The sequence below is a fragment of the Stenella coeruleoalba genome (assembly GCF_951394435.1).
Source record: "Stenella coeruleoalba genome assembly, chromosome: 21".
Taxonomy (NCBI): domain Eukaryota; kingdom Metazoa; phylum Chordata; class Mammalia; order Artiodactyla; family Delphinidae; genus Stenella; species Stenella coeruleoalba.
Genome location: NC_137167.1, coordinates 4726188 through 4733200, shown reverse-complemented (window position 1 = coordinate 4733200; position 7013 = coordinate 4726188). Strand labels below are relative to the sequence as shown.

General features: G+C 54.2%; 1 protein-coding gene across 1 annotated transcript in view; it reads right to left on the bottom strand.

Annotated features, from left to right (window-relative positions):
• The window catches only part of ZMAT4 (zinc finger matrin-type 4), a 302562-nt gene extending 295849 nt beyond the window's left edge, over window positions 1-6713 (bottom strand). Inside the window, exon 1 of the mRNA XM_079908945.1 lies at window positions 6555-6713. The gene's annotated coding sequence lies outside the window, so the exon portion shown is untranslated. The remainder of the gene's footprint in view (window positions 1-6554) is intronic.
• Window positions 6714-7013: the final 300 nt, after the last annotated feature.

Genomic DNA, 7013 nt, shown 5'->3' with positions numbered 1-7013 from the left:
TCGTGTACTCAGATGGAGCCACTCCAAGTGTTACCCACGGGGCGCTGGCGCCCGCTGCTTCCTGCTTCTGGGTCTTGACCTGTGGCTGCCCTGTCTCCCCCAGCCACCTGGGGGGATCCGGTTTATTTGTCAGGTCCCCCCGCCCCCCACCGTGTTCCTCTCTGCAGGAGGCCTCCTCTGACCACGCCAAGTAAGGGCACCCAGTGCAGCCTGCATCCGGACCCCCCACTGTCACGCTTACGACACCGCCTTGTATCGGTAGCGCACAGCACCCACACTGAGGGCAGAAGTGACAAGTCAGCTGAACGTCCTTCTGAATAAAAAGGACATGGGGGAAGCAGGGCTGGGACGAGAGCACCCTGGGCTGGGACTGGTGACCCAGGTTCCATGCAGTGGTTCACAGCACGCGTGGGCTCTGGACAAGACACTTCACCAGTCACCTTTACCCAACGAAACAGAATTTTGAATTTCACTTGGATTCTCGTTTCTAAGAGAAGCTTCTGCAACGTGGGGCTGAAATTCTACCTTCCTTCTGGCCAGACTTGATTCACCCTTGGGCAGACGCACCTCCTGGATGCTCGGAGGCCCAGGGCAGGGTGCACACTTCCGCAGAGGGGGGCTGTCTCAGGGCCCAGAGGCTCCCTCTCCTTCTGTGGACGAGCTCCGCAGCCCCCGGGTTTCCTGTCTTCCCCCGGCTACCCACCCCTCCTCTCTCTTCGTCATCTTCGCAAGCTCTCTCCATCCCTCAAGCCTGTCTCACATGCAGGGTAGCCCAGCCCCCGGTGGCTCACGGTGTCCTCTCCCGCTTTGGCCTCTCTGCATCTTCTCTCCCGGCCATTCCTTGGACAGACAGCCCCCTTGGCTGCCTCCGGGGCTGACGGTCCTTCCACAGAGGTTCCCTCGGAAGAATCACACCTACCTTGTTCCTGGAAGACCCCACCCTGACCCCCGGTACCTGCCTCAGTGCTCAGGAAGCCTTCATCAGCACAAAGACACGCCCGCGGGCTGTGGGTGTGCAAGGATCGTGCCCTCCCCGCCGAGCACTCACCCCTAGCTAGCCCAGCACAAACCTTAGTGTTTTAGCCCTTTTTTTTTTTCAAATAAAATATGTATTCACTTGGTGATGCTCATTTCACCAATTCATCTTGCTGCCTACACGGCTCAAAGCACCACAGGGCAAAGCGGTCCCCAGCCTCTGCCTGGCTCTCCAGAGGGCCAGCCTCTGTGTTCATCCCCAGGCTGCTGGCTAGACAGCATCCCTCCACTACCATCCCTGGGCCCCCAGGGAGCCAGCCTCTGGGCCCTGAGACAGCCCCCCTCTGCGGAAGTGTGCACCCTGCCCTGAGCCTCCAAGCATCCAGGAGGTGCGTCTGCCCAAAAGTGAATCAAGTCTGGCCAGAAGGAAGGTAGAATTTCAGCCCCACGTTGTAGAAGCTTCTCTTAGAAATGAGAATCCAAGAGAAATTCAGAATTCTGTTTTGCTGGGTAAAGGTGACTGGTGATGTGTCTTGTCCAGAGCCCACACATGCTGTGGACCACTTTTATTTCATTTATCCTATGAGGAGTTGGAACTCGACATCTAAAGGCTCTTGCCTTCATAAGCTGCCGATTAAGTCATCCTTTATTTTTTGCCTCTCTCTCTTCCTGGTCCCCGCAGTTCTACCCCATCCCCTCCTCTCCTCCCCAGTGTCTGGCATGCATCCTGCCAAGCCTGGCCTTGCAGAAGCCCCTTCCCATCCAATGACAGGGACCAAAGTGTCCGCCATGTAAACCAGGGAAGCCGGAGTTGGTTACACGGTATCAGTAACGGGCACTCAATGGCCACTGCAGACTGCAGGGCTCCCTGTCTCTGCCATTTGCATAGATAGAGGCAGCAGCCCAGAAAAAGGAAATGGCCCTTCAATTTCGAAACAAGGAAAGAAATGAGCTACAAAGCAGGTAACACTGACTGGGGATGGAGGACCTTGATTCTGATCCCGGCTCTGCCATCGGGTCACCGTGTGACAACGCCAGGCCTCTCACCTCTCTGGGCCTCGTTCGCCACATCTGGAAATGAAAGGTTAGACCTGAGGAGAGGTCCTCAAGCCACAGACAGGGTCTGGCCCTCAGGCAGCGGCAGAAGGGCAGCTCGGCTTGGTCGGCTCCGTCCCTCGGACTGACTCTCGGTCCCTTTGATGCCCCAGAGCACAGGCGAGGTCTCAGAGACATAAACAAGGACCCTCATCAGGCATGGGCCAGGATCCCTGCACTAGACGGCCCCTGCCTGTCGCCTCACCACAGTCCCCTGCCTCGCCCTCCAGCTGAATCTCCTGCTCATCCGTTTCCTAAAGATCATCATGGAGGCTCCGAACCTTCCCTTTTTAACAGCTCTTGCTGATGGAAAATTCTTCCTCATACCTAATCTAAGTCCATCTGCTGCAATTTCTATCTATTTTCTCTCGTTCAGTCCTTACTGGAGATGGAGAACAGCTGGTCGCCATCCTCCATATAACATCCCCTCCTAAACCAAAATCAGTTATTACATCACCCCTCAGCCTGTTTTCCTTCTGGTACAGCATCCACCATTCCTTCCGACCTGCCTGCATGGAACTCCGGCTCTGGGAGCATCGCTGAACGCCGTGGCCGGCGCCAGAGCAGCTCTGTAAAGCCGAGTCCTTCTGGAGCTGTTACATCCCCAGCTGGATTTAGGACCCGGGTGGCAAAATGCAGAGAGAAGGTCAGAGCAGAAAAGGATGGGTGAGAACACAGTCCAAGCCCCGGGCTTTACAGGAAGGTCAGAAAAGGAAAATAGATGCAGTGCCCAAGGTCCAATCTGAGGAATCCAGCTTCAGCTGCTGGACCCCAAATCCTGCCAGCGCTACGCCCCGAGTAACTGCAGCGTATCCACGGGTAAGAGCGAAACGAGCCTTAACGGAAAAGCAAGGAGCCACAATCGCACAGACGCTCCCGATCCACACTCACGTCCCCCATCCCGTTAGCAGACAAATGAAACTCCACCCTGAATACCACTAAGAGCTCAAACACTGTTAACTATTCACACTTTAGTACGAATAAGTCAACTGATCCTAACTCTTGATAGAGAGGTTTAGGGGTGAGAACAAAAAACAAAGAATGGGAGACTGACCAAACAAACGCCACCACGTGCTGGTTTCCAAGGTCAGTCCTGCGCATGGAGGCTACGGGAGGGTGGGGCTCAGCACAGCCAGTGGGTCTGTGCCCACCGGCCTCACACAGGGCGGCTGCACCACCCCAGGTGCCCGGTGAGGTCTAGAACTGAACACAGTGCTCCCCCAGGGCCAACGCCAGGTGCATTCCAGGATTCCTGACACCCCCGGATCACTGTTTCAGAAGTAAGGTAAGCGTGGTGTCTAATATTAAATCTCAACCTCTAGGGTGCCCTTAAGTGATGGCAAGGAAGAACCAGAAGGGAAGAAAGAAAAGACAGGCATCTATTGGGATGAAGTAAGACGGTTCAGGTCCCAGCTTCAGTGTGAAACTGCTCCCAAAAGTGAGGAGGGAGGAAGGGACCACACAAGTGTACGGAAAAGGGAGACGGGCGAATTAGTCACTGATAATTTGGGCTACGAAATGGTCCTAAGTGAAGAACGAAGAGGAAAAATAAGAGCAGAGCGAACGCATTTCAAAACAGCTTTCACCGCATCTTGAATAAACAGAAACATCCCACTCCAACCTCTCCACCTTTCAGAGGCCACTCCAGACTTATTTCCGACCCCAGACACACCCCAGCCCCCAGGATAACTGGGAGTTCACACATCCACCAGAGAAAAAGAAGACGTTTCGACACTTAACACAATAAACGTGCTGATTTGATTTCCCCCAAACCGCAACACTAAATCTTAAGATAGAAGACTCAAAGGCTTGTCTCTGATCAAAATCTTAATATGTTTTCTACCCTACTTCAGGGGAAGTAGCGTGATTGGCACAAGATGACAAGATCAAAGCAGATTGGCAAACAGATTATTTACTGGCAAACAGATTGGCAAAACAGATTATTTACAGATGATGAAAGGAATGGGAAAGAGAAGCAGAAAAGTAAGGAAGGGACTTTGGCCAGGTAGATGACCCAGGGCTTGTGAAAGCAGAAAGAGGAAACCCCTTCACAGCACAGTGGTTGAAGGAGAGAAATCCTGTTGGGCCAGCTGGGGAGAGACCTATGAATGGTGCCTATCCGGGGTCCAGGCTCAAGCCACCACGTTTGATGAAATGACGAGTGACAAATTTAATTTCCTGAACACTAATCAGTCCCTTCAGACACAGACAGGTGCCTGGTTTCACAAGGAACCAATCAGCCCAACACCAGCCAGCAATGAAATTCTCCGAACTGGATCACGCAGTGGTTGGACCCTGGGTTTCACGCCCCATCCGAGGTGAAGTTGCAATGATGGGCTTTTGAGACTCTTCAATTATTCTTCAGCTCCCATTATGCTTTTTTTAGCCTAAAGTTGTTATTTTAATGATCTTTGTTCCAAATAGGGAGCTACAAGGAAGACTGCAGAGGAGGAGAGGGAAGGAGGAAAGCAAGTGTTTCCAGTGTGTCCCACTTGTACTTTGCAGCTCCCTCTGCCCCCTCCCCCACCCAGCCTTCTAGCTCCGCATGAGTCACTGCTCCGGAGCCGGTTTCAAAGCCTTACTTTGGATGTCCTCTATCACGATAGAAATCTAGCAGATCGGCATCGGTGGGAGGGATCCACAATTTTGCTACCGGTCCCCGGTTCTAGATACCCCTCCAACTCCAAAGCACGTTCTCGTGTTATCACTGCCTTCATGAAAACCAAGGTGCCCCTTTTCAAAATCTCCCATCTGCTGGATGTCTTCTCTCGTGGGCTCTCTGAGGGTCACCTGCCCCAGACAGACCACAGAGGAGAAGGTCTTGGGCCAAAGATGCCCCAACAGGCAATAAAAGTTCAGCCTCCGCTCCAGCCTCCCAAACACAAAGGCATTCTCCTTTGCGGGGCTGCAAGCTTGTTTTGTTTACTGCCAGGCAACATGTACAGAGGAGAAAGCTGACTGTATCCTGACCAAGAAAAACAAAAGTCGGGCAGCTGGGTTTCTTTTTAAGCATTGTGAATAGAGCTTCAGCAATAACATCTCCCACCCGAAACGGCTATGTAAAGGAGGTAGAGGAGAAGCCCTTGTGGAGGTTGAAGAAAACAAGAATTAAAGAGTGAATGTGATTTGTGGAGCCGGAGAACAGAGGCGTCTACACCTCGGCGGGAAGGGTGTCCTGCGGACCAGGTGTCTGGAGGAGTCCTCCCAGCACATCCCCATCCTGCCAGGACTGGGAACCGAACTTCCCAGCTTCGGGTCTAGGCTAGAAGTCAGAGGGGCTCAGGGATTTGGAAGATCAGTCCTGGACCAGCAGCTTCTGAGGACCCGGCAGGTGGGAGGACACACCTGGCGGTGTGCCGTGGACCGTTCATATGGGGGCTGCCTGCCCCAAAGCAGGAAGGAAGTTTAAGACCAAGAACTTCACCTTCTCCCACGGGGACCCTGCTTCCTAGGAGGCCCACTGACCTAATACCTCCCGGGTGGCAGAATGCGGGGAGAAGGACTTCTTCTCAGGACCACAGTGGGACTACGAGCCAGCAGGGCCCTTGTCGTCCTAACTGTTCCTAAATGAACAAGGATGCTACATGCCTGGACCAGCCTCCTGCCGTGGCCAGCCCTTTACTTGAAGAGTGGTCATCACAGGCAGCAGGGCTGGTGGTACCAGCAGCCCCTCAGCCCCCCATGCACCCAGAGCCTCGGGCTTCCTTAGCACCCTACAGCCTGTCCCTGGTGAGGGTGTAACCTTCACACGGGATGCAATTTCATTCCATCCCCTTTATTTCAGGACGCACCAAGCCCAGAGAGTCTTCCAGAGTTTGGGGGAGCTAATCAGTGGAGTGATGGCTTTTCCTCTGGGAACCGTTTTGTTGGTTTCTCACCAAGTTATGTGACAGGCAGACGCCCATCAGGTCAAACAGGACAGTCGCCCACACCCCAGGAAATGTCTCCTTCCACCACATTAAGTGAGCAGAGACAGAGTCGGCAAGGGGGAGGGGCGAGGAAGGAGACAGAAGTTTGAGGAAGGACTCAAGCTGAAGGTCACAAGAGTTGGGGGACAGCAGGATAAGGTAAAGTCAAGGGGGGCAGACCCTACGGTGGAAAACCCAACCAACCCATCAGGCTTCCCAGAATCAGCCACCCAGCAATGGGTCCGCCAGGAAGCAGTACATCCAGGGTTCAACCCCCTTCACCCAACAAGCCCAAATCTACACCCCAACCGGCAGGCACCCTAGCCCGAGACTAGACCTATTTCCACAGACCTGAGCGCGGCTAACTGAGAGAGTATAAACAAATCCAGTTCTAGACAGCACAGAAGTTTCCCAAACCGTCAGCTTGTTTTCCTCCCAACAAAAGACGGTGATTTCCCTCCGCTGTCACATTTCCTCCCCTAAACTTTTCTTTCTGCAACCCCTCTACAGAGGCTAAACTGCAAGCCACTGAGGACAGAAACCAAGAGCAGCCCCGCCGGGATGCAGCAGGAGTACCTTTTCCGTGGAGCAGAGGGGCCGGTGCCCGGAGGCTCGCTGCCCTGCCGAGCCGTGGAGGGCTGCTGTCGGGATGGAGCACGCTGAGGATTGCGCGTCCCTGTCTCTGCGACCAGACCCTTCGGCGGCTCGGACCAACTGTGCTAGCGCTGCACTTAGCAATTATCTGCTGGCGCTGACGCCCCGCCCTCTGCTCCTGCGATTGGCTCCCGGGTCCCGGGCAAGACTGCATTGGTTTCAGACGACCTCACTCATTGCCTTGGCTCCTACTATTATCTGAGCCATCAAAGGAAATAATTCCAGGTTTCATTGACAACCTGTAAGGCTCTTCTCCGGCCCGGTGTGGGAGCAGCCCTGGGAGTCCAGTGGAGGGAAGAGGGGCAGAGTAGAAAAAGTGGGGGTGGGAGAGAGGGAGAGCCGAGAAAGGGTGGAGGGTGAGAGAGAGAGAGGGAGGGAGAG